The sequence below is a fragment of the Palaemon carinicauda genome, chromosome 8 (assembly GCF_036898095.1).
Source record: "Palaemon carinicauda isolate YSFRI2023 chromosome 8, ASM3689809v2, whole genome shotgun sequence".
NCBI classification, from domain to species: domain Eukaryota; kingdom Metazoa; phylum Arthropoda; class Malacostraca; order Decapoda; family Palaemonidae; genus Palaemon; species Palaemon carinicauda.
In genome coordinates this window covers 85,344,221-85,371,093 of record NC_090732.1, presented here as the reverse complement: position 1 = coordinate 85,371,093, position 26,873 = coordinate 85,344,221, and the positions used below count along the sequence as shown (strand labels likewise).

Below are 26,873 nucleotides of genomic sequence, written 5' to 3'. Positions count from 1 at the left end.
TACTCCTGATCATCAGGACCATCTGGAGAATGACTGGCAGTCTGCTCCTGATCATCAGCACTAGGTGGAGAATGACTGGCAGTCTACTCCTGATCATCAGGACCATCTGGAGAATGACTGGCAGTCTACTCCTGATCATCAACACTAGCTGGAGAATGACTGGCAGTCTACTGCTGATCATCAGGACCATCTGGAGAATTACTGGCAGTTTGCTCCTGATCATCAGCACTAGCTGAAGAATGACTCGCAGTCTTATCATCAGCACTAGCTGGAGGATGACTGGCAGTCTTCTGATCATCAGCACTAACTGAAAAATGACCGGCAGTCTGCTCATGATCATCAGCACCAGATAGAGAATGACTGGTATTCTACTCGTGGTCTTCAGCACCATTATTATTATTATTATTATTATTATTATTATTATTATTATTATTATTATTATTAGCTAAGCTACAACCCTAGTTGAAAAAGCAATATGTTATAAGCCCAGGTTCCAACAGGGAAAAATAGCTCAGTGAGGAAAGGAAATAAGGAAATAGATAAACGATGTGGGAAATAATGAATACGTAAAATCAAATATCTTAGAAACAGTAACAAGAGTAAAACAGATATTTATATAAAAACTATAAAAAGACTTTTGTCAGCCTGCTTAACATAAAAAAACATTTGCTGCAAGTTTAAACTTTTGAGGTTCCACCGATTCAGGGTAGGAAGATCATTCCGCAAGTTGATCACAGCTGGAATAAAACTTCTTGAATACAGTGGAAAAGTCCTGTGTTAAGATTAACTGCAGGCCTAGTATTACGAACTGCATGGAACTGTCGGGGAGATCTGTATTTAAAGGATGATCAAAATTATGAAAAATCTTATGCAACATGTATAATGAACAAATTGAACGACGGTGCCAGAGATTAATATCTAGATGAGGAATAAGAAATTTGATAGATCATAAGTTCCTGCCCAACAAATTAAGATGAGTATCGGCAGATGAAGACCTGACAAGAGAACAATACTCGAAACAAGGTAGAATGAAAGAATAAAAACACTTCTTCAGAATAGATTGATCACCAAATACTTAAAAGACCTTTTTAATAAGCCAATTTTCTGTGCAATTGAAGAAGTCACAGACCTAATGTGGTTCTAAAAAGTAAATTTGTTTGAGGTTTGATAATAGGATTCAACTTCATGCCACATAATTTGCACCATGCAGTAATTTTAGCTAGATCTCTATTAACATCTTGATGAGACGAAAACCCAATCGTTTATTCAGTCCCTTAATCTTCAAAAGAATTACCATTCAGTAGAATTAGGGATTCCTGTCATTACATCACACACACACACACACACACACACACACACACACACACACACACACATATATATATATATATATATATATATATATATATATATATATATATATATATATATATATATATATATATATGTGTGTGTGTGTGTGTGTATATATGTATATAAATTAAAGAGAAAAAAAAACAATGTCCACCCTCGGTTTGTGAGTGAGATTCTGGATTTCACGTTTGTTTGTTCCGATGAGTCATCATCAAGAGAAACGTCTACCTGGTGCCGCTCGCTCTGTCTGCCAGTGACAGTCAGTCAGTATTTCGAGATCAGCTGACTCGGACGCGAGCCCTTTAACTTTGTCAGCCACCTGACGTTAATTGCTGTGTACTAAACATTTTATATTATAAACAATTGTGTGCCACTATTTTATGGTATAGCGACAGTGGCACGTATTTAATTGTGATAATAGACGTGAAATGTAATGAGAAGAACGTTTATTTCTCCTGATTTCAGCAGGAGGCGAAGAAGAACCTCTTTCCATTGAAAAGGTGCATCAGGCGAGATCCTTAAAGGTAAAGTATCTTAGCCACGGGTTCTAACACATTTGTCATTGCCTATTGTCATTACATTTAAGCAGATGTTACAGAATATTTTACAGTCCCCTATATTCATGTCATGCTAAGATAATGCTGTATTAGAAGAAACTACTGTATTTGGTTGTCGTTTTTGGGTTTAGGGCTTCCACTACGCTTATCGTATATCTCCCAGGGAAAGGACTTACAGGACTCGGTGACAGCAAATACAAGTACTGTACCAAAATCCTCCTAATTTCACTCCAAAAAATGAACGAGAACTCAGGCACTTTGGTAAAGACAATGCCATAAATTAGGTTAGGCCGGCTGTTCTACAATAGGGTATAATGTATTCCTGTGATTTGGCTAACCCTAAAGACCTGAAAATACTACACAGTATATACATGCACATATCTATGTTGATATGATGGGTTTTAATAAAATTCGACTTGCTTTGAGATATAGATATATATTTCAAGAAAATGAAAAATAGTTTTGAAATAAGTTGCTTTTGACATATAAAATTTGACCTAAACGACTATGTTAAGCAATGTCTGCGTCAATGAGTTTTCTTGAAAATACTAAGTTGAAATAGCCATATCTTTATTAATACTTTGAGATATAGATATGTATTTTAAGAAAATAGCAATATAATGAAAAAAAGGTGTTTTTATGTATAAACTTTGACATGAAAGACTATATTAAGCAATGTTGGTGTCAATGAATTTTATATTTTATTTAGCATTTGATTTTATAAAACATGGAAGTATTTGATATACAGCATTGATATATATTTTTAGGAAATATCGGCAAATAATGAAAAAATATGTTTTATAATAAAGAAGTTTACCTGAAGTAGCATCACTTCAAAGTAAATACTTAAAGACCTTTTGTAATGTATTGTCCTAAGAACTATACACCAAATTTTTCTAAATACAGCAAGAAAACAATTAAATGTGGCTAACCACTTCAGTATCCTCATCAGTACACAGCTTAAACTTACGGTCCCGGGCTGGGATCGATCTGCTGCCATGCGAATGCTAGGCGAACACATTACCACTACACTGTACTAGCCAAGAGGCTAGCACCGTCTCCTGATGTTCATTCCCATAGGAGAAGGACTTCTCCAGAGCATTTTAATTCCGTGGAGTATGCTTGTAAGGTTGCAAAACAATTGCCAGAATCATAGATCATCATGATCAGAGCGTTCTTCTCTTAGAAGACGCTCACGCTCTAGAGCTTCGCGCTCACGACTCAACGCTCTCTTCGGAGGCGTTCTTCTTCATGAGGACGAGTCTCGCGATCGCGCTCGACGCATTCACGAGACAGGTCGAGATGTAATCCTACACGCTCGCATTCTAGATCATCCAGGTCTAGATCACAAGGACGGTACTCGCGTTTGCGAGGACGACGCTCGCTATCATGAGGGCGGCGTTCGCGCTCACGAGAGTATCGTTCACTAGAGCGATGTGCTCGTTCATGAGAGCGACGTGCTCGTTCACAAGGCCGACGCTTGCGTAAGATTAGCAGTCGCGATGTTCACGCCGTTCTTGAACGATACCCGGGGTGAGGTTTGAAGCTCTACCTCAAAAGAACGGCAACAGCCCACCCGGGTCATCAGCACTGGGAGAGACAATAGGAGGATCACCAAAACATCATCTCTGCTGGATTCGCAGAGTCATTAATTACGCTCTGAATCCAGATCCTCATCCAACACATCGACTCACGATGTCAGGGGCACAGCTATGCCAGTGGCCCTTCTAAGCAGATTACTTTGTGACGCAGGTTTTGCAAGCAAGACGTGACCCACAGGAACTCGATATGATCTCTATCGGTCCTGTGGTGACTGCACAATAGCTGGTTGTATACCTTGAGCTCCTTATTGGACAAGTACCAGAAGGTTGAGGGCACTGTTACCCGGTTTTAGTCTGCTTGGAAAGCAGCATCCTGAGTTTTCTGCATAAGCTGACCTCAAACCAGTGCAGGTTAACCCTGCTCCCTTGTGTACCTAGTATTGAGCTAATACTGTTGCGTTCCCATACCCTGGCGAGGTGATATGGGGAAAGTCTTGGTTACAACAGTTTTTTCCTACAAAAAGACTCTGATTAACTTTACCCAGACAGTCACACTTCTAAATATCTCGACACACAGCTTGCGTAGGCTGCGGACAGCTTGCGGGGACTCCTTATTTTGAGTACTAACATACTCAGATAAGGAGCCCCCGGTTTAAAGCCAAAAGCCAGATTGGCAGGGACATCCACCCTTCCTAATGGGCAAGTCTCCCCTGAATAATTAGCTTAGGTTTGTATTCCAGTTACGGAACAAATGACAAATTCGTAGATAATTTGTATTTTTCCTAACGATACAAACCTTAGCTATTTATACAAATTTGCCCGCCAGCCCTATCACCCTTGAAGTCCTACCTCCAAGCAAAGTGAGTTAAATCACTGGTGTATGAGTGGGAGCGGTAGCAAGCTACCCCTCCTAGTGGTATGGGTAGTTGACCCTCACAAATTTTAATGGCTCGTCATTTCAGCTTCGCAGAAAGTAATACCCCTAAATAAATAGCTGAGGTATGTATCCTTAGAAAAAATACAAATTATTTACGAATCTTATGTTTTTGAGTTATAAGCTCCCAAAGATTTGCTCTAAAGTTTCACTTTTTTTCTTAGAAAAATCAAAATAACATCATTCAGATAACTTTACTTAGTACTTTTATTACTTATTCCTACATGAAGGCTCCCTAAACGAGGTATTTAATCCCTAAGTTTACTAATACACTTGGTGTGAGGGTGTCATGAGTTGCCGGCGGCCTCTCATTGTTGTCAGAGTTATAGTTAGAATGTTCCAGCTTTATACTGTTTTCATGTTTCCCTCTCTTCTTGGGTCTTTTTTTGCTGTCTGCTTACCTTTTGTTATTTCTTCGACTTTAGGTAACATTGGCCTTGCTATAAAGTTCAAGAGGACATTGTAAAATCACAATGTCCATTGGAACTACAAGACACACATCCATTGTAACTTCTCTATGTCTTTGGAAACTCTGGCTGGTCCTCTCGTAGATCGTAGTTTGTGTTCGCCTAACCTCTACCAATGCCTTCCATCTCTGCCAGACGTACGAGATTTAAAAACATAAGTGAAAAAATTTCTATATATATGCAAAAATAAAAAAGCAAAGATGATTCTGTCAAACTCAGTCATGCAGACGATGCAGTAAGGATGATGTCATTATTTAAAGACTACTTTATCTTCCTTATTTGTAAAAATAATTGGCTGAAATTTCTGGAGAGCATGTATGACATGTTTCTGTATAGATAGAAACAATAAAACGATTTTCAAATTTTTAAAGTTATGTCAAACAACATAGCGGACGGTCCCCTTTAAGTTTTGGTCTGATAGCAAAATGACTGGTTATATTAAACATCAGAAGTCTTTGCAATGCTAGAGGACTCAAGAGAAGGAAAAGTCCTTAGCGAGTGATGAATTTCTTGATATGTGTACTCTGGGGTCTGATTGTTTGGATTCTGCCACCGGAGATTCTGTTCCTGATTTGCTTGTCACCCCTGCTACCAATTTTTACACCTGTAGGGTCTAACAATATTTAGGCCAGGCTTTTTCCCTTGAAGCTATTTGTAGTAAAAAGATATAATCTTTACAACAGAATTTAGACTGACATTCCAGTTATTTAACATTATCAGGAAATCATGAGTTTGCTTTTACTAGGATGTTTATTAACCTCATGGATTCTCTTGTAGCTCTGCTCATCGAGCATGCAGGCCTTCCTCATATCCTTGAGGCATCAACTGTATGTTTCCCTTTTTCTTCCCATAGTTTTAGAGGGACAGAGAGCCTGGTTGTCAGCTACGTTGCCTTTTGACGAGTCCCTGTTTGATTTGACAGTCCTTTCAGATGTTTTCTTGAAGCACCAGGGCAATGTCTTCGTATCAAGGCTCTATGTTTCGGCCTCACCTCTTCTCTGATTTTCTCTCAGGTTGTGGCTTGGGTGATCAGCCATTCTATACCATGCGTGGATTTGTATGCTTTGATTCCTGGAGTTTTGGCTAATCCAGGTGCCCTCTTTTGAGGATTGCCTCCAGTAAAAATAATTTGGTTCTGGACCTATCCCAGGAGTTAGGGATCTGTGTGATCCTCTTGAGTTTCCCGTGATCCCTTCCCAGTCTACCAAATTCCTGGTTATCTCTCTGGCTACCCTAATTTTGTGGGCGTCTCCGTTGAAGACTCGGGCAAACAAGTTTATAATTCTTCTGGGGGAATTTTGTCCTCAGAGAGGTCCCTCCCTTCTTGTGGAGGTCTTTTTTTAGGGGTCCTGGCTTTTCTGACCCAGTGGATCTGGGTGGTTGTCTTAGATGGTGTTCCTACAGTTGGCCCTTTGTCGGTCTTTAGACTTTATGGCTATAGAGACTCTTGTAGCTTTATCTCCACAATGCTGGGGGTAGCTCCTCTGATAGTCACAGAGACTGTCTCAAAGCAGGGATGGACCTCCATTCAGTTCCTCTGACCTCATGTTTGGTCCAATGTATTGTATAAAAAAATGTGGTGCATTTCCAGGATCAAAGATCATTTTGGTCCAATGGTCAGAAGCAGAGAAGGCACATTTCAGAAGTTAGAGGGAACTGAGGGCCGGTCAGCTAAGTCTCTTAGCGCTTCAGGACCATTTGGCAGACTAGGTAGTGGCCGTCATTGTCGTCGTGATGGCCATCTCTTACTGGAAGAAGCACTGGGGGACTTGGTGTCAGTTTGGTGATGGGTGAAGAGGATGAGGACATCTATGTTTCCTTAGTTCATTTTAGGTTGTCTTGACATCTGGTTCAGGTTCAGGGCTCAGAATGGACCCCTTGCGAGGAGGTCTTTTGGCCAGAAGAGGTGGCCAGTAACATTCTTTCTGTTTGCCATGCCTCTGAAATTCTAATGTCAGGTCTTCTTCTCCTTTTCAGGTTCCCCAGAGTGCCGTGGGTGTTGCTCCTCTGTAGGATGGGGAAGGTCTCGAGGCCTATGCCCTCCTTTCTTTTTCTATGGAGAGGGCTGTCCTCAACTAGGGGAAAGTAACCAGTCATCTGACTTTGAACTTTCTCAAAAGGACTGGTTTCCAGAACTCCTGGAGTTCCTTCTGGAATCTCCGATTCACCTGCCAGAGAGATAAGATCTAAGACACCCTCCTTTCATCGATTCTAGGAAGGGCTCCACGTGCTTCAGTCTCATGCATGGAGACTGTCAGAGGTTTTCCAGATAGGAAGTTTTTTTTTTTTTTTTCTATTCTCCAATCAGTCGGATCTAGCCAAACAGGTTTCTTCTCGCTAATTCTATCCGACTAAATGACCTGTCTTTTGATTTTTGTGTCTGACACAAGGATGTTTATCTTCTAGACCTTCCTTGGTCAAGATTGCAGAGTTTCTGGTATATATCCATCAGACTCAGGTCTGTTTCCCCCACATATAAAGTGTTAGATTGAAGCCATTGTACATATTTAAGGAGAGACACCGAGATATTCACCTTTCATGTTCTCAAGGATCTTGTTCGAATATTATCCATTACTCGGCCTAAAGCCCTCCTGTCATGGAACATTAATGGAGTTCTTGGGGCCCTTAGTTCTCCTTACGAATTGTTGGAGACGAAAGATGCCAGAGCTCTTTTGCCAAGTTGCTCTTCCTTGTTCCCTTGGCGACTGTCAACGGTGAGTAAGCTTTAGGGGCTCTCAGGTTTGTCTCCCCCACATGTTAAGGGTTAGATTGATGCTGTTGTACATGTTTAAGGCAAACCCCCAAGATTTTCACCTCTCATGTTCTCAGGGATCTGGTTTGATCATTCTCCATTGCTCACCCTAGAGCCCAGAGTTCCCTCATGTCATTGGACATTAATGGAGTTCTTGTGGCCCTCAGGTCTCCTCTTTACGAACTGTTGGAGACCTCAGATGTCAGAGCCCTTTTGCCAAGTCGCTTTTCCTTGTTCCCTTAGCAACTGTCAACAGTGAGTGAGCTCTAGGCACTTTCAGTCCAAGTTGCCAGGTTAGGACAAAATATAATTTGTTCCGTAACCGAAATACAAACCACGCTATTTACATTGGGTTTACTTTCGGCGTTGCTGAAATTGACGAGTCAATAGATTTTAACGAGGGTTAACTAACCCCGCGCTATTTAGCGGGGGTAGGGGAAGGGGTAGCTTGCTACCCCTCCCCCCCCCACACACCGGTGAATTGACTCACTTCACTTTTGGCTCGGACGATGTGCAGACGTGTCTGTCTATCGTCCTCGTTGTTGACAGCCTTAATCTTTTTTCTTTGCTTTTCCTCAGCTGTGTGTTTGGAAGTTGGCTCGCCCTTTGGTATTCACCATGCGCAAGTGCCCTGGGATCCCCGGCCGCCCTTGCGGTAACTTCATGTCGGCGGTGGATACCGATCCTCACACCCTTTGCCCGCAGTGTCGAGGCTGACGGTGTGACAGGGAAAATACGTACAGTGAGTGTAGGGAGTGGTCTGCCTCCCAGTGGGAGAGGTTTGCCCACCGGCGTAAGAAGAAGTCCAAGAGGGACCGTTCTCCTTCTGGGGTTGCCTTGAAGGAGGAGGGCTCTAGGGACTCTTCTTCCGCTGCCCAAACCTCCTCCGAAGCTCCCACTCGTCCGGCCTCTCGTGAGAGGCCTCCGAGTGGTAGCGCAGACCCTTGTTCTGTTTCCCGAACTCAAGGTGCGGGAGAAGGCATCGTGTCCCATAGCGGGGCGGCTCCCCCTCCTCCTCCAGGGGAGGATTTTGATAACGTTGATAACTCTGTCTCTAACGATGATCTTTTTCAGCTTTGGGCTTCCTTGGGGCTTAAGGGCCTGCCCTCCAAGGAAGCTCTGTTTGACCTTATCCAGTTGGGGGCCGCTGTCAAGCAGTCGCCAGTGATAGCAGAGGTAGATTCTCTGTCTATCGTCGACGTCGTGGTGGCAGAGGCTTCCGACGGGTCTGGTCAAACCTCTGCGGCTCCTGATGTTGCTGACGTTGCTGAAGGCTCTCCTCCCCCTTCCGAACATCCTTCGAAGGGGGAAGTGGGTCCCATGGTCTCTCCTGCGGCTACGTCTCCCCCTCGGGGGAGTGCTCTGACTGAGACTCCTCTTCGAAGGACTGATGATCCTGACGACCTCCCTCGTTGCCGCCTTCGCCGTAAGGCTCGTCGTCCTCTTCGTCGCAGGGGCCTCCCGTCTCCCTATAAGGGTGTCAAGAGGCGCCTCTTCGAGTCTTCGCCTCCTCTGTCCTCCGATGAGGACCCTCCTCGCCGGGAGCAGACTGTAGCAGCCGCGTCCTTAGACCTCTCTGGGGATCGTTCGCGATCTCCTACGCCTGCCAGACCTTCTACCTCCTGCGCAGATGGTCAGCAGTCTCCTGAACTCGTCAGCTGACGGGCACCGGTCCCTTCGGGGCAAAGGGATGTCTCCCACGGTGTGGGGGCTTCTCTTGCGCGTCAGGGTTCCCCTGCGTGCGTTCACACGCAGTAGCGCGTAAGCGCTCTCCATCTTTGCAGTCTCCTTATTCACCTCGCCAGCACTCTCCTGTTCATCAGTGCTCTCCTGATCGCTAGCGCTCTCCTGATGGTCAACGCCCCCCTGCTCGCCAGCGCTCTCCTGTGGACAACATACAACCTCCTGTTCCTGTTACGCGCCCAGCACTCCAACGGTCACCTGAGCGCACAAGATCTCCTGCTTGTCAGCGTGCACCTGCGCATCCAGTTCCTGACACGCGCCCACGCGCCCTAGAACTCCGGTTCTGGACGCGGGCAAGGATTTAACTCCTCCTCGCCCAGGCGTTCCTGCTCGTCATCCTTCTCCTGCGCAGCAACGCGCACGGTCTCCTGCGCGTACATCCAGAGTTCCTGCACGCCTACGCGCCCACGCGCCTTCTCTTCCTGAGCCCGTTCGCCTTTGCGCGTCGAGCCCCTTGCTCCTGCGCAGCAATCTTCGCGTCGTCTTCCTGCGCGCCAGCGATCTCCAGCGCGTCAGCGATCTCCTGCGCATCAGCGCTCTCCAGTTCGTCAGCGCTCCCCTGAGTCTCGGCGATCTCCTGACCGCCCGCGCGATCCATCGCCTGCGCGCAAGCGCTCTCCTACGCGTCAGCGCCAACCGGATTTTGACAGACAAAGGTCTCCTGCGATCAGCTCGCCCACACGCGGTCGTTCGCCTGTGCGTTTTACGCGCCATCGCTCGCCAGCGCACCAGCGTTCGCCAACGCGCCATCGCTCGCCCACGCATCACAGGTCTCCAGGACACCATCGTTCCCCTGCGCTGTACTTTTCTCCTGGCCCTCAGCGATCTCCTGTGCGCTCGCGCATTCCTTCGCCCACTCGCCCGCGCGCGATCGCTCCCGCGCTCGTTTATCTCCGTGTGACTACGCGCCCGCGCTCCAGCAGCCCCTCGGGCGCGATTCTTTGGAAACTCTCCCGCGCGAGCGCCAGTGCGACCCCCAGCGCGATCCCCGTTCTCATCGATTTCCGCAGCTCACGGCGGCAGCAGGGACGCGTGTTTCCAGGTAGCAGTCAGGATCACCTCCGCGTAAGCGCAGGTCTCTCTCGCAGGACAAGGAAGGATCGTCGGAGAGGTCAAGGCAACTTTCTTCCCCTTCTTTTTTGCAGGTAGGTCCAATTGCGTCCACTCCGAAGGGTCGGCCGATCCCCTTCCCTCCAGCGGGAATTACGGACTCTGTGTCCGTATCTCGGCAGTCCTGGTTTGGTCCTTTGATGCGGGCGTTAGTGAAGGCTATGAAGCCGGCACTCGCCGATCTAGGACTCAAGCCAACGACGGCCTCGCCCCCGCTGAAGAGAAGGAGAGGAGTGGACTTCGTGGTGACTTCTCCCAGGGAGAAGTTGGTTCCTAAGAGGTCCGCCAGGAAGGCTCCTTCTCCTTCGCAGTCGTTTTCTCCTTCTCCTGTGGACGAGGCCTTTCCGGCGGTCTCCCCCTCGGCACCAAGGGGGGAGTATCCTCCTCGTGGAGGGGAATCGTCTCGTGTGGAAGGTACCTTCCAGACCTCTTTGCTGGAGTCTTGTATCCCGCCCAGGAGGGAACTCAAGGACTCCAAGACAATTCCGAAGTCCTCTTCGCGAATTCGTCAGGAACCAGCCAGATCCCGGGAGAATGTCCACGTGTCTCCCCAGGAAGAGCTTCCGGGGAGAGGAGACTTAGCTGCCAGTCCGCAGGGAGGAGAGCAGCACGAGTCGGAGCATGCCTTCTGGCAGGTCTTGGGCCTGATGAGGCAGCTCAACAGGTTCAAGGACCCGGTGATCGCCCCTCGTGAAGGCAAGGACACGGTCCTGGATCAGGTCTATGGAACTCAGAAGCCCCCAAAGGCCAGTGCAGCTCTGCCCTGGTCCCAAGGGGTGAAGAGTGCCAGAGACAGGGCCAACGCTCAGCTCGCAGACCTCGCCTCCTCCAGTCGTTCCTTTGCCGGGAACAGACTCCTCCCACCTCCTCGTCTCCAGCAGAGGAGGTATTTTGAGATCATGGGGGAGTCTAGCCTCGCTCTTTCCCTCCACCATTCGGTGGAAGAGCTTACTAGGGGAGTTCCACTTGAGAAGCTCTCCGCCCGGCAGGGGACTTTCTCGGCGTCGGAGAGCCTGAGGCAGGAGAAGGTCGCGAAGTGTGCCATGCAGGCCACTTCGTGGCTGGATGTCTCCTCCATCCTTGGGGTAAGTTTGTTTGAGCCCCAAGATATGGAACTCACAGCTGAGATGTGGAGGAAGTCTAGCTAGGACTCCCTCCTCCAAAGGGCCCTTGCTTCTCGGCCCTACAAGTCTCCAGCTCCACAGCAACATCAGCAACCGCCTCGTAGGACACCCGAGCAGGCTCCGGCAGCTAAGAAAGTGGTGTCTAAGCCCCCAGCCCTTTCCTGCCAAGGACAAGAGGGGCGGTAAGTCCTCCAGGGGAGGCAAGACGCCTAGGGGGAGCGGCTGCGGCCGCAAACGCTAGGAGTGGCAGTCCCCCGGCGTGTCCACCTGTGGGGGGATGCCTTCAAAGTTGCGTGCACAGGTGGCAGCAACATGGGGCCGATTCTTGGACGGTCTCCGTGATCGGCCAAGGTTATGGCGTCCCATTCACAACATCTCAACCTCCCCTGACAGCGAATCCAGTGTCGTTGAGCTCCTATGCCATGGGATCGGCAAAGGGGCTAGCCCTTCGGGCAGAAGTCGAGACCATGCTCAAGAAGGATGCTCTCCAGGAGGTCGTCAACGGCTCTCCAGGCTTCTTCAGTTGACTCTTTCTTGTAAAAAAGGCGTCTGGAGGCTGGAGACCTGTCATCGACCTCTCAGCTCTGAACAAGTTTGTCAAGCAAACTCCGTTCAGCATGGAGACAGCGGACACGGTCAGACTTGCGGTGAGACCACAAGACTTCATGTGCACACTGGATCTAAAGGACGCGTACTTCCAGATCCCAATCCATCCGTCTTCCAGGAAGTACTTGAGATTCAGCCTAGACAGCAAGACCTACCAGTTCAAGGTGCTGTGCTTCGGTCTCTCCACAGCACCTCAGGTGTTCACCAGAGTGTTTACCCTGATTTCTTCTTGGGCGCACAGGAACGGCATCCGTCTCCTCCGATATCTGGACGACTGGCTGATCCTGGCAGACTCGGAGTCGACCATTCTTCGACACCAAGACAGGCTCCTGGGACTTTGCCAAGATCTGGGGATCTTGGTAAATCTTGAGAAGTCCTCTCTGCAGCCGTCCCAGCGACTGGTTTATCTAGGCATGTTAGACACCAATCTCCACAAAGCCTTTCCATCAGACGACAGGATAGCAAGGCTGAGGAGGGTGGCAGAACCCTTCCTCAGGCGGGAAGAGCTTCCAGCCCAATCGTGGTTGCGTCTCTTAGGTCACCTAGCCTCCCTGGCTCGTCTGGTTCCAAACGGCCGTCTCAGGATGAGATCCCTGCAATGGCGGCTTAAGTCCCGGTGGAGTCAAGGATCCGATTCCCCAGACTTTCTGGTCCCGATAGGACCCTCGGAGCAGGCGGACCTGCGGTGGTGGCTGGTCGACGAGAACCTGCGAAAGGGAGTGGACCTTCTCGTCCTCCCCCCGGAATTGACGCTGTTTTCGGACGCGTCAAAAGAAGGTGGGGGGGCTCACATTCTGAACCAGAGGACCTCAGGCCTTTGGTCAGAATCAGAAAGGTACCTGCACATCAACCTGCTAGAAGTGAAGGCCGTATTCTTGGCTCTTAAACAGTTCCGACGGACCCTGGCGGGTCACTCCGTGGTGGTGATGAGCGACAACACCATGGTAGTGGCTTATATCAATAAGCAGGGAGGTACTTTTTCACATCAGCTATCCCATGTTGCAGTAGAGATTCTGAGGTGGACCGAAGTCCACTCGATAACACTATCAGCTCGCTTCATTCCTGGTAAGAGGAATGTGCTCGCCGACAGTCTGAGCAGGGCTTCGCAGATAGTGAGTACCGAGTGGTCTTTGGATCTTCAGATAGCCAACAAAGTCCTGACTTTGTGGGGTTCCCCGACCGTGGATCTGTTCGCGACAGCCTTGAATTTCAAGCTGCCCCTGTACTGCTCCTCAGTCCCGGACCCCAGGGCTCTCTGGCAAGATGCTTTCCAACAACGGTGGGACAACATTGACATGTACGCCTTCCCACCGTTCTGTCTGATGAGAAGGGTGCTCAACAGGACCAGACTATCGGTCAACCTGTCGATGACTCTGATAGCTCCGCTATGGCATCACGCGGAATGGTTCCCGGACCTTCTGCAGCTCCTGACGGAGCTCCCGAGAGAGCTTCCCCCACGACACGAGCTACTCAGACAGCCACACTGCAACATCTTCCACAAAGCCGTAGCCTCGCTTCGGCTTCACGCCTGGAGACTATCCAGCATCTCCTCATGGAGAGAAGCTTTTTGCAACAGGTTGCGGAGAGAATGTCTCGGCACCTGCGAAAGTCCTCTGCGGAAGTCTACCAGGCGAAGTGGAGAGTCTTCTGTGGTTGGTGTCGTGGGAGGGGCATCTCTCCACTCGATGCCACTATTCCACCAATAGCGGAGTTTCTCGTTTATTTGCGGGAGGAAATGCGCCTTTCGGTCTCAGCGGTGAAAGGCTATCGCTCAGCCTTAAGCCTGGCTTTTAGGCTGAAAGGAGTGGACATTTCTTCCTCGCTGGAACTCTCTCTACTCATACGTAGCTATGAGCTTACCTGCCCTCAGTCGGAAGTGAGACCTCCTCCATGGAACGTGGTTTGGGTTTTCAGGGCTCTTAAGAGACCTCCCTTCGAACCATTACGCCGGGCCTCTGATCGCCACCTGACTTGGAAGACGGCTTTCCTGCTCGCGTTGGCCTCTGCCAAACGAGTTAGTGAACTTCATGGTCTCTCGTACGACATCGCCCATTCAAGGGGATTGGGGGAGGTAACGTTCAGGTTCGTCCCCGAGTTTGTTGCCAAGACTCAGAACCCTGGAGTGCCGGACCCACGGTTCGACTCTTTCAGGGTCACGAGTCTCCGTTCTGTAACAAGCGACCCAGACCATCTGCTATTATGCCCAGTGAGGAGTCTGAGGCGTTACTTGAAGTGGACAGCTGTTGTTCGTCATCGTGTGCAAGATTGTTTGTTAGCACAGGCTAACAAACAAGGAGGGTCACCAAGAACACCATCTCGGCTTGGATTCGAAGGGTCGTCCACCACGCCTTGAATCCGGACCCTCCTCTGTCACGTCGCCCTAGGATACACGACGTCAGGGGCGTCGCTACGTCCCTGGCCTTCAAGAGAAACTTCTCTGTGACGCAGGTGCTTCAAGCTGTGGTCTGGAAGCGTCAAACGACCTTCACAGCCCACTACCTGCAGGACGTGACCCACAGGAGCCTCGATACATTTTCTATCGGCCCCGTGGTGGCTGCACAACAGCTGGTCTAACCTCAGGCTCCTTGATGGACAAGTAGCAGTAGGTTGAGGGCGTTGTTACCCGGTTTTAGTCTGCGTGAATGAAAGAGTATGTCTGGCCTTTAGTTCTTTCTTCATCTTCCCCTCTCTTGGGGAAAGCAGCATCCTGGTCTCTGCATAGCTGACCTCAACCTCTGCAGGTAAACCATGCTCCCTTGTGTTCCTAGTGTTAAGCTTAATACTGTTGCGTCCCCCATACCCTGACGAGGTGGTATTGGGAACGTCCTAGCCTAGATTCTTATCTAAAGGACTCAAGGTCAACTTCCTAGGACGAGTCATGCTCTTTCCTCCACACACAACTTAACGTAGGCCACACGTTCCTTGCGGAGCAAGGAACTTGTTAGGTGCAGAGACTCTTTTTCTCGAGTGCTACTCACTTGGAGTCAGAGTCCCCGGATAAAGCCAAAAGCCAGTAAGGATGGGGACTTTCCACCCTTCCTAAGGGGTAAGTCACCCAATGTAAATAGCGTGGTTTGTATTTCGGTTACGGAACAAATGACAAATTCGGAGATAATTTCTATTTTTCCTAACCATACAAACCTTAGCTATTTACACACATTTGTCCGCCAGCCCTGTCCCCAAGTCAAGTCCTACCTCTAAGTGAAGCGAGTCAAATCACCGGTGTGTGGGGGGAGGGGTAGAAAGCTACCCCTTCCCCTACCCCCGCTAACTAGCGCGGGGGTAGTTAACCCTCGTTAAAATCTATTGGCTCGTCAATTTCAGCTACGCCGAAAGTAAACCCAATGTAAATAGCTAAGGTTTGTATGGTTAGGAAAAATACAAATTATCTCCGAATTTGTTATGTTATCTTTCCTTCCCGAGTTTATCGCAAAGAAGGAGACGGTGTAGCACTCCCTTCCCAGGTATTTCTCTTTGAAGTTTGTATAAGTCTTTCTGGGTAATTGAGAGGAGGAATTAGGCCTTAGTCTAGTTAGGTCCCTTTCCATTTACTGGCATCACTTAGCGAATATTCCAGGTCATCCTCGCCATCTATTTTGTCCTCCTCATCAGTCCTCCTTGCCATCTATTTTGTCCTCCTCATCGGTCTTCGAGACCATTGTGTTAAAATGTGGTAGCCTTCTTTTTGAGAGATATAAATTTTAGGTCTGGGGACCTTGGTGCTTATGAATGCCAGGTGCCAAGAGCCCACAGTTTCATGGCCATCGTTATGTTGGTGGCTTTATGAGAAATATTTGTCGCCAAAGTGTTGGAGGTGACGACTTTGTGATCCAGTTCTGTCTTTATCACCAGGATCTTGGTGGCATCAGATCCTTGGGGTGTGTAATGTTGGCAGGACATGTTGTCAGACTGGAGACTTAGTTGTCGCCTTCTCTCACAGTCGGTGTATGTTATCTTGTGTTTTAGGTATATAATTATAAAGTTAGTTTTATGATGCCATATTCCTGGTATTGGGTTAATGATGATTTTGTATGGCGTAGTTGGGATACGGGTCAGATTACTGTATATTCATCATCCTCATCTCCTCCTATGCCTATTGACGTAAAGGGTCTTGATTAGATTTCACCAGTTGTCTCTACCTTGAGCTTTAATTCAATACTTATCTCTTCATCATCTCTGACTTGACACTTCATAGTTTTCAGCCATGTAGGCCTGGATCTTCCAACTCTTCTAGTACCTTGTGGACCACAGTTAAATGTTTTGTGAACTAATCTCTCTTGAGGAGTGTGAAGAGCATACCCAAACCATCTCCATTTACCCATCAACATGATCTCATCCACATATGGCACTACTCAAAATTGAGTAATCTCTCTTATATAGTAGTTTCATTTCTAATCCTGCCCTCCCTTTTAACTCCCAAATTCTTCTGAGGGCTTTGTTCTCAAATCTACTAAATCTATTGGAGATGGTTTCATTGTCATACCATGACTCATGTCCATACAGTAACATAGGTTTCACTAAACTGGTATTTAGCCTGATTTTTATGTAATTTCAGGCGATTGGATTTCCAAATTTTACTTAACCTAGCCATTGTCTGATTTGCTTTTTTCAATCTTTTATCAAACCTCAGTTCTAAAGACCCTGTATTAGAGATCATAGTTCTTAAATATTGCAATGATTCTATCTCGTTGATCCTTTCTCCTTCCAATGATATTTTATCTTCCGTTGCATATTCCGTTTTCATCATCTCTCTTCTATTTATCTTGAGCCCAACCTCATGTGATATTTCATGGATTCTGGTATGCAAGCATTGCAAATCCTGTGGTGGTCTAATAAGGACAGTGTCATCAGCATACTGTACTGTAGGTTACCTAATATCCTATTACCAATCCAGTCTAATCCTTCTCCACCATCTCCAGCTGTTCTACGCATTACAAAATCCATGAGAAGGATAAACAACATAGTTGACAAAACATTCCCTTGGATTACTCTGCTGTTCACTGGAAATTCATTTGATAGGACTCCACGAACATTAACTTTGCACTTGCTATGCTAAGGAACAGACTTAATCAAATTTACATTTGTTCCGTAACCGAAATACAAACCACGCTATTTACATTGGGTTTACCTTTTAGCGCAGCTGAAATGACGAGCCAATAGTTTTAACGAGGGTTAATTACCCCCACGCTAGTTAGCGGGGGGTAGGGGAAGGGTAGCTTGCTTACCCCCCCCCCCCCCCCCACACACACACCGGTGACTTGCTTCACTTCACTTTTGGCTCGGCGGTGATCAGACGTGTCTGTTCATCGTCCTCGTGACAGCCTTTAATTTTTCTGCTTTTTCTTTCTACAGCGTGTGTGTTGGTTGGAAGTTGACCTTCATTATTATCATTTTACGATGCGTACATGCCCTGGTGTTGCCGGTCGTCCTTGTGGGACTTTTATGTCGGACGTAACTACGGACCCTCACACCCTTTGCCCTCAATGTCGGGGCCGACGGTGTGACCAGGAGAACATGTTCCCTGAGTGCAGGGAGTGGTCTGCCTCCCAGTGGGAGAAGTTTGGCCGCCGGCGTAAGAAGAAGTCCAGGAGAGACCGTTCTCCTTCGGGGTTAGCCTTGAAGGAGGAAGGTTCTCGGTACTCTTCTTCCACCGCCCAAACCTCCTCCGAAGCTCCTCCTCGTCCGGCTCCTAAGGAGAGTCGGCCGAGTGGTAGCGCAGGCCCTAGTTCTGTTTCCCGACCTTGGGTGGGGGGAGAGGGCGTCGCCTCCCATAGCGAGGCGGTTCCCCCTCCTCCTCCGGGTGAGGTTATTGATAATGCTCTAACTAATGATGATCTTTTGCAGATTTGGTCTTCCCTGGGGCTTAAGGGCTTGCCCTCCAGGGTCGTCTTTATTGACCTTGTCTCGTTGGGGGCTGCTGTTAAGCAGTCGCCGGCGGTAGCAGAGGTAGACCCTCTGTCTATTGTCGACGTCGTGGTGACAGAGGCCTCCGACGTGGCTGGGCAATCCTCCGCAGGTGCTGTTGACGATGTTGGTGCTGAGGGCTCTCCTCCCCCTTCCGTACATCCTTCGAAGGGGGAAGTGAGTCCTTCGGTCTCTGCTGCTGCTCAGCTTCCTTCTAAGGGAAGTGCTGTGACGGAGACTCCCCTACGGAGGACCGATGGTCCCGATGATCTTCCCCGAGGCTGCCTCCGCCGTAAGGCTCACCGTCCGCTACGTCGCAATGGCCTCCCTTTCCCTTACAAGGGGGTTAAGAGGCGCCTTTTTGGATCTTCTTCCTCCGAAGGGGACTCTCCTCGTCAGCCTCAACCTACAGCTCCGCCTCCCTTGGACCTCTCTGCAGACCGTTCACCAACTCCTGCCAGATCTTCACCTTCTGGAGAACTCGTCACCCGACGGGCAACGGTCCCTTCGGGGCAAAGGGATCCTTCCCTTCCACGAGCAGTGCTAGCACACAGGCGCTCTCCTGCTCGTCAGCTCTCTTCTGAGCGTCAGCGCTCATTTGAGGACCATCGCCCTGCGGTCTCTGACCATCCTACAGTTCCTGCTGAGCTCCCTGCTCGCCATCAGTCTTCTGATCCTGTGGCTACGCAACATCGTTCGCGCGTGTGTCAAAAGCACATGTTCGCCAACGCGCCAGCGATCTACCTGTTCCTGCTCGTGAACGCGCCACGCCACCTGTCCAGTCACAGGACATGCGTCGACCTCCTGCTCGCCAGCGATCTCCTGCTCGCCAGCGATCTCCTGCTCGCCAGCGATCTCCTGCTCGCCCGCGATCACCTACGCGCCAGCGATCACCTGCTCGCCAGCACGCACAGACGATTTTAGTATCGCCTATCCACCAGCGTTCTCCCACGCGTCAACGATCGCCTACGCGCCAGCGTTCACCTGCTCGTCAGCGCGCACAGGCGATTTTAGTATCGCCTATTCACCAGCGTTCTACGCGTCAGCGAACCCCTGTTCCTCGGCGATCTCCGTACCGCCCGCGTGTGTTACAGCCTGAGCACCAACGTTCTCCAATGCTTCTGAAGGGACATGGTTCCCCAGCTACTAGCTCGCCATCGCGCGATCGCTCACCTGCGCATGCTGCTCGCTATCGCTCGCCAACGCGTCGCCATGCTACAACGCGCCATCGCCCACCTGCGCGTCAGCGGTCACCAGCTCATCACCGATCGCCTGTTGATCCACATCGCCAGCGGTCTTCCTCACCCACGCGGCAGCGCGTTTCCTCGCCATCACGCCAACGCTTGTGTTCGCCGCCTCGGACACGCGCTCATACACCTGCCCACCACCGCTCGCCCGCGTGATCATCCACCTGCGCGCCCGCGCGATCGCTCTCCCGCGTGACCATTCGCCCTCGCGCGACCATTCGCCCTCGCGCGACCATTCGCCCTCGCGCGACCATCGTTCGCGGCTAATTCCGCAGCCGGTGGTAGCAGCAGGAACGCGTGTTCCTAGACAACGCTCTGGATCGCCTCCACCCAAACACAGGTTGGTAGTGCAGGACAAGGATACTGCTCAAGAGAGGTCAGTACATCATTCTTCCCCACCTTCTTTTCAGGCAGGTACTGTGGTGTCCACTCCAAAGGATCGCCCGATCCCTTTCCCTTTAGCGAGGATTTCGGACTCTGTGTCCTTGGAGCAACAGACTTGGTTTGGTCCTCTGGCGCGGGCGTTAGTGAGGGTTATGAAACCAGCACTCGCCGACCAGGGTAACAAACCAACGGCTGTCTCTCCTACGCTGAAGAGAAAGAGAGGAGTGGACTTCGTGGTGACTTCCCCCAGGGCGAAGTTGGTTCCCAAGAGGTCGGTCGCGAAGGCCCCTTCTCTTGCTCGAGTTCTTTCTCCTTCTCCCGTGGACGAGACCTTTCCGTCCTCAGGTGAGTCCAGTGGGGCGGTAGTCTTCCCCTCAGCACCAAGGGGGGAGACTTCTCTCCATGGAGGAGAATCATCTCGTGAGGAAGGGGCCCCTCGAACCTCTTTCTTGGGATCCTGTATCCCTCCCAGGAGGGAATCCAAGGACTCCAAGACCGTCCTGAAATCCTCTTCGAGGATTCGCCAGGAACCCACGACTACCCGGGGGAATGTCCACGTTTCACCCCAGGAAGAGATCCCTGGGACAGGAGACTTAGCTGCCAGCCCGCAGGGAGGAGAACAGCAGGAATCCGAACAGGCCTTCTGGCAGGTCCTAAGCCTGATAAGGCAACTTAACGGGCTTATGGAGCCGGTCATCGCCCCCCCGTGAAGGCAAAGACACGATCCTGGATGAAGTGTTTGACGTTCGGAAGGCCCCGAAGTCCAGTGCGGCTCTGCCCTGGTCTCGGGGTCTGAAGAGTGCCAGAGCTAGGGCCAACGCTCAGCTCGCGCTTCTTGCCTCCTCCAGTCGTTCCACTGCCGGGAACAAGCTCATCCCTCCTCCTCGTCTTCAGCAGAGGAGGTATTTCGAGATTCTGGGTGAGCCCAAGCTCGCTCTTCCTCTCCATCACTCTGTGGAGGAGCTGGCGAAGGGAGTTCCTCTTGAGAAGCTCTCTGCCCGGCAGGTGTCGTTCTCGGCGGCAGAGATTCCTAGCCACGAGAAGGTCGCTAAGTGTGCCATGCAGGCCACTTCGTGGCTGGACTTTTGGCTAGGATCTCTGGGCATCCTATTGCGATTGGAGGACTTGTCCAAGGAGACCAATAGGAAGGCCCTGGAGACCTTCTTGCTCTCGGGCACCCGCTCCATCGAGTTTTTGGCTCACCAGGTTACCACCCTGTGGGCCAACTCGGTGTTGAAGCGTCGCGATGCTGTGTCCGAGAGATTCCATCCGAAGGTCCCCGCCGTGGATGTGTGTAGGCTCCGACATGCTTCCCTTCTGGGGGAGAACCTGTTTGAGCCTCAAGACATGGAGCGAACGGCTGAGAGGTGGAGGAAATCCAGCACGGACTCCCTCCTCCATAGGGCCCTTACAACTCGGCCCTATAAGCCTCCAGCCCCGCCACAACAACAGCAACAGCCTCGTAAGGCTCCAAAGCAGGCACCGGCAGTTAAGAAGTGGTGTCTAAGCCCCAGCCCTTTCCAGCCAAGGTCAAGAGGGGCAGTAAGTCCTCCAGGGGAAGCAAGACTCCTAGGGGTGGCGGCCGCGGCTGCAAGCCCTAGGGGTGGCAGTCCCCCTGCGTGTCCACCTGTGGGGGGATGCCTTCAGCGTTGCGTCCGCGGGTGGCAGCAACACGGGGCCGATGCTTGGACGGTCTCAGTGATCGGCCAAGGGTATCGCGTCCCGTTCACAACATCTCAACCTCCCCTGACAGCGAATCCAGTGTCGTTGAGCTCCTATGCCTCGGGATCGGCAAAGGGGCTGGCCCTTCAGGCCGAAGTCGAGACCATGCTCGAGAAGGGTGCTCTCCAGGAGGTCGTCGACGGCTCCCCGGGCTTCTTCAGTCGACTCTTTTTTGTAAAGAAGGCTACTGGAGGCTGGAGACCCGTCATCGACCTCTCAGCTCTGAACGGGTTTGTCAAGCAAACCCGGTTCAGCATGGAGACAGCAGACACGGTCAGACTTGCGGTGAGACCACAAGACTAAATGTGCACACTGGATCTAAAGGATGCGTACTTCCAGAACCCAATCCATCCGTCTTCCAGGAAGTACTTGAGATTTTGCCTAGATGACAAGATCTACCAGTTCAAGGTGCTGTGTTTCGGTCTCTCCACAGCTCCTCAGGTGTTCACCAGAGTGTTTACCCTGATTTCATCTTGGGCGCACAGGAACGGCATTCGTCTCCTTCGTTATCTAGACGATTGGCTGATCCTAGCAGACTCGGAGTCGACCCTTCTTCGGCACCGAGACAGGCTTTTGGACCTTTGCCAGGATCTGGGGATCGTGGTAAACCTCGAGAAGTCCTCTCTGCAGCCGTCCCAACGACTGGTTTATCTAGGCATGCTAATAGACACCAATCTCCACAAAGCCTTTCCATCAGACGACCGGATAGCAAGACTGAGGAGGGTGGCGGAACCCTTCCTCAGGCGAGAAGAACTCCCCGCCCAATCGTGGTTGCGTCTCTTAGGTCAACTATCCTCCTTGGCTCGTCTGGTTCCAAACAGCCGCCTCAGGATGAGATCCCTTCAATGGCGGCTCAAGTCCCGGTGGAATCAAGGATCCGATTCCCCGGACATTCTGATCCCAATGGGGTCTCTGGAACAGACGGACTTGCGGTGGTGGCTGGTCGACGAGAACCTGCGGAAGGGAGTGAGTCTTCTCGTCCTCCCCCCGGAATTGACTCTGTTTTCGGACGCGTCAAAAGAAGGGTGGGGGGCGCACGTTCTGAACCAGAGGGCCTCAGGCCTTTGGTCAGAATCCGAAAAGTGCCTACACATCTACCTGCTAGAATTGAAGGCCGTCTTTCTGGCTCTTCAGCAGTTCCAACGGTCCCTGGCGGGCCACTCTGTGGTGGTGATGAGCGACAACACCATGGTAGTGGCTTATATCAACAAGCAGGGAGGCAATTTTTCGCAGCAGCTATCCCATCTTGCAGTAGAGACTGAGGTGGACTGAAACCCACTCGATAGCACTATCAGCTCGCTTCATTCCTGGCAAGAGGAATGTGCTCGGCGACAGTCTGAGCAGGGCCTCGCAGATAGTGAGTACCGAGTGGTCTTTGGATCCTCAGATAGCCAACAAAGTCCTGACTTTGTGGGGTTCCCCGACTGTGGACTTGTTCGCGACAGCGTTGAACTTCAAGCTGCCCCTGTACTGCTCCCCAGTCCCGGACCCCAAGGCACTCTGGCAAGATGCTTTCCAGCAACGGTGGGACAACATCGATGTGTACGCCTTCCCACCGCTCTGTCTGATGAGAAGGGTGCTCAACAGGACCAGACTATCGGTCAACTGTTCGATGACTCTGGTGGCTCCGCTATGGCATCACGCGGAATGGTTTCCGGACCTTCTGCAGCTCCTGACGGAGCTCCCGAGGGAGCTTCCTCCACGACACGAGCATCTCAGACAACCCCACTCCGGCGTCCCTCACAGGGCCGTAGCCTCGCTTCGGCTTCACGCCTGGAGACTATCCAGCGTCTCCTCGCGGAGAGAGGCTTTTCGCAACAGGTTGCGGAGAGAATGTAAGCTACCCTTCCCCTACCCCCCGCTAACTAGCCCGGGGGTAATTAACCCTCGTTAAAACTATTGGCTCGTCATTTCAGCTGCGCTAAAAGGTAAACCCAATGTAAATAGCTAAGGTTTGTATGGTTAGGAAAAATACAAATTATCTTTGAATTTGTCATATTTAAGAGGAATTCCACAATAATGCAGGACTCTTCCACAAAATGGCAATTGTACACAGTCAAAGGCTTTTCCATAGTCCAACAAATGCCATCAAAAGTTGATTTCTATATTTTACGCATTGCCATACATGTCTCAAAAATGAAAATTTGGTCAGTACAACTTTTAACTTTTCTAAATCATGCTTGTTCATCTCTGAGCTTTTTATGAATCTCTCTCTCTAGTCTCTTTAGAAAAAGCATACTATATATTTTTATGATAACTGACATAAGTGTGATGGCTCTGTAATTATTGCAATCAGTCAGGTCTCCTTTTTAGCCATTTTCACCAAACTCCTTAGGTTTTGCTTCATCCGGATCCTTTGGCTGTGTCTTCTGCTTCATCGGCCGCCGCCACCGATGTCTGCGCTCCTTCCCCTGATGATCATCCTTCGGGGGCGGGAACAAAGTCCGAGAGAGACTCCTCTTCCGAGGCCTGCTTACGGTCAGCTTGCTGATCCTAAGCTCGTTTTCCATTGTCATGTCGGTGGCAGAAGACCTTGCTGTGTCCATCCTCCTCTACGCCTTCAGGGTGCTTCTGCTCCCTCTGCTAAGAGACATCTCTCACCTCCTCGCTGCTGCAGTCTTCCTCTTAGAAAGAAACAACCCAGCCTTACTCCTCTGGTTACCGACCATTGGTTCCGTCTTTGACCTTTTCTCAACAAACAGCGACTTGTTCATCCCGTACAAGGGATCGTCCACGTTTTCCTCCTGAGTATGCTTCTCGTCACGAGGGTAACTTTCAGCAGTTCGTCAGCTATGTTCATCACATCAGGTATCTGCTCGACGCTAATCTGCTCGACAGGCTCATCATCGACCTGCTGAGCGTGAATTGCTGACGCTTCCATCAGCACGTAAATCGCCTGTTCATCGTTGACAACTCATGAACCACGTACGTGTTTGACTTCTCGTAAATTGTCTGCTACACGAGAATCGCTGGGAGCTCGAATTGCCTGCTCATCCACCACCTCAGAAATTGTCTACTCGTCAGTGATCGCCTACCCGACAGGTGTTCTCCACAGCATTCACACACATCACATAGACCGTCACTGTCTCGTGAATCGCCCACTCATCGCTCAACAAGCCAGCGTTCAGCTATTGCTCAGAGTGTTTTCAATCTAACATGTCACTGGAAAAGATCAGGTGGTCAAAGTTCGTTCATCATCACCCCATTCCCCTTCCCGCAAAACGCATAACAGTGCGGCCGCCGGGGAAGGAGGAAGGGGGCAAGTTTTCAGGGGTTTAGAATCCCAAAACTTCCTACGTAGGAATGGAGACTCCGCAGAAGAACCCTTCGACCTCTATCACTTTTGGGGAACTTGGATAGCGCTTCAATGAGCAAGCAGCCATGATCCGAGCTTTGACACAGGCATTCGTCCCTATGTTCTCTTTACGGCCGGCGGAAGCCCCCGGGGTTTCCTTGGGGACTTCCTCCATTCTGACTGATACCGGGTGAAGGACCACGACTGCTTCTCCCCCGAAGAGGAAGAGGAGAACTCTGGACAAGCTTCCATCATCAAGAGTTAAACTGGCTCTGGTCAGGGCTCCAAGGGTAGTGGTTCCCCCTGTGAATCCATCATCACCTCTGCCCATCAATGTCTCTCCCGCCGATTCGAGAGGCTCGTTCTTTGAGGGAAGAGTTGGTTTATTCATCATTCATTCATTGGACTCTTCCCTCCCGTCACCGATGGAAAGACTTCCGGAAGAGAACACCGTTTCACCTTCAGTTCCCAGTCCTCTCTTTGCCAAGAAGGTCATTACACCTAGACTTTCTGTCTTGGAATTTCTATTTCCCCTGAAAATGGAATCAAAGGATGCCAAGACAGTGCCAGAGTCCTCATTTAGGATTCAGAGACCCACGGAGGGCATCAGGAGCTGAGTCAGCCTTTCCGTTAACGACTGTGACCCACCTCGAGGCGAGAATTTGGCATTGGATGGCGACGATATCTCTGCCAGCCCAGCTTCAGACGGTGACCAGAGGGAGTCAGAATATGCCTTTTAGCAGGTTCTGACCATCTTGAGGGCCCTTAACAGGTTACCAGACCCAGAGACGGCCCCACAATGTAGGTATCCAAAAGCCTCAGAAGTTCAGTGCAGCTCTTCCCTGGTCCTGGGGCTTGAGGGCTGATCAATGTAAGATCGCCTCTCAGCTTGCAGACTACTCTGTGTTATACCGGTCAGGCTCGTTCGCCAAACTTCTCCCACCTTCATGGGTCAACCAGATGCGGTACCACAAGTTCTGGAGGAGGAAGTCCAACCAGGACTCCCTCCTTCATAGAGCCTCGACATCGCAGCCCTGCTGACCTCTAGCCCCTCCAGAGAGAAGATAGCAGCGAAAGGAGAGGTTATGCCTGAAAAGTCCTTTCCTTAGGTGATCCCCCTGCCTGTCCACCTGTGAAGAGATACCTAAAATCTCCTGGTTCAGGTGGATGCAGCTCAGGCCAATTCTTGGACGGTATCCGTGATTTGGTTAGGGTATCACGTCCTGTTCATCTCACCTCTCCCTCCACTTAACAAGTATCCAGTACAGTACTTGTGAACTCCTTTGCGATGGGATCAACAAAGGGGCAGGCCCTTTGGGCCGAAGTCCAGACCATGTCGGACAACGGCCCTCTCCAGGAGGTCCTCGACCGGTCCTCAGGCTTCTTCAGTTATATTTTTCTTGTGAAAAAGGCGTCTGGAGGTTGGAAACCAGTTATCGACCTCTCTTCTCTGAACAAGTTTGTCTAACAGACTTTATTCATCATTGAGATGGTATACACGGTCAGACAAGTGATAAGGCCGCAGAACTTCATGTGTACACGGGTTCTAAAGGACACATACTTTCATATTCCAGTCCATCCGTTGTCGAGGAAGTATCTAAGATTCAGCATCGACGACAAAATGCATTAGTTCAGGGTGCTGTGCTTCGTCCTTTCCACAGCACCTCAGGTCTTCACAGGATTGTTCGCTCTGGTGTCATCCTGGGCACACAAGCTTGGCATCCGTCTCCTTTGTTACCTGGGCGACTAGCCGATCCTATGCAGACTCAGTGCCAATCCTTCTTTAGCACCGAGACAAACGTTGGAGGCTTTGCCAATATCGGGGGATCATGGTAAACCTCGAGAAGTCATTCATGCTTCCCACTCAAAGACTGGTATACCTGGCCATGATATTAGACACCAAACTACACGAGCCTTCCCATCGGATGACAGGATAGGGAGGCTGAGGAGGGTCACAAAACCCGTTCTCAGAGAAAATCTCCCAGCCCAGAAGTGGCTGTCTCCTTGGCACCTATCGTCCTTGTCACGTCTTGTTTCCAACGTCTGCCTCAGGATTCGATCTCTCTAGTGGCGCTTGGAGTCCATTTGGAATTAGGCCTTTGATTCCCTGGACACTCTGATCCCTTTAGGACCA

The 26,873-nt window shown here is 50.2% G+C and overlaps 1 long non-coding RNA gene across 2 annotated transcripts in view; it reads left to right on the top strand.

The window, feature by feature from the left end:
* The first annotated feature begins 1,592 nt into the window (after positions 1-1,592).
* The window catches only part of LOC137645790 (uncharacterized), a 156,846-nt gene continuing 131,565 nt past the window's right edge, over positions 1,593-26,873 (top strand). The window contains exon 1 of one of the 2 annotated variants that reach the window (XR_011045351.1): positions 1,593-1,877. This is a non-coding gene — a long non-coding RNA (uncharacterized lncRNA). The remainder of the gene's footprint in view (positions 1,878-26,873) is intronic. The other variant, XR_011045350.1, reaches the window with a different exon arrangement.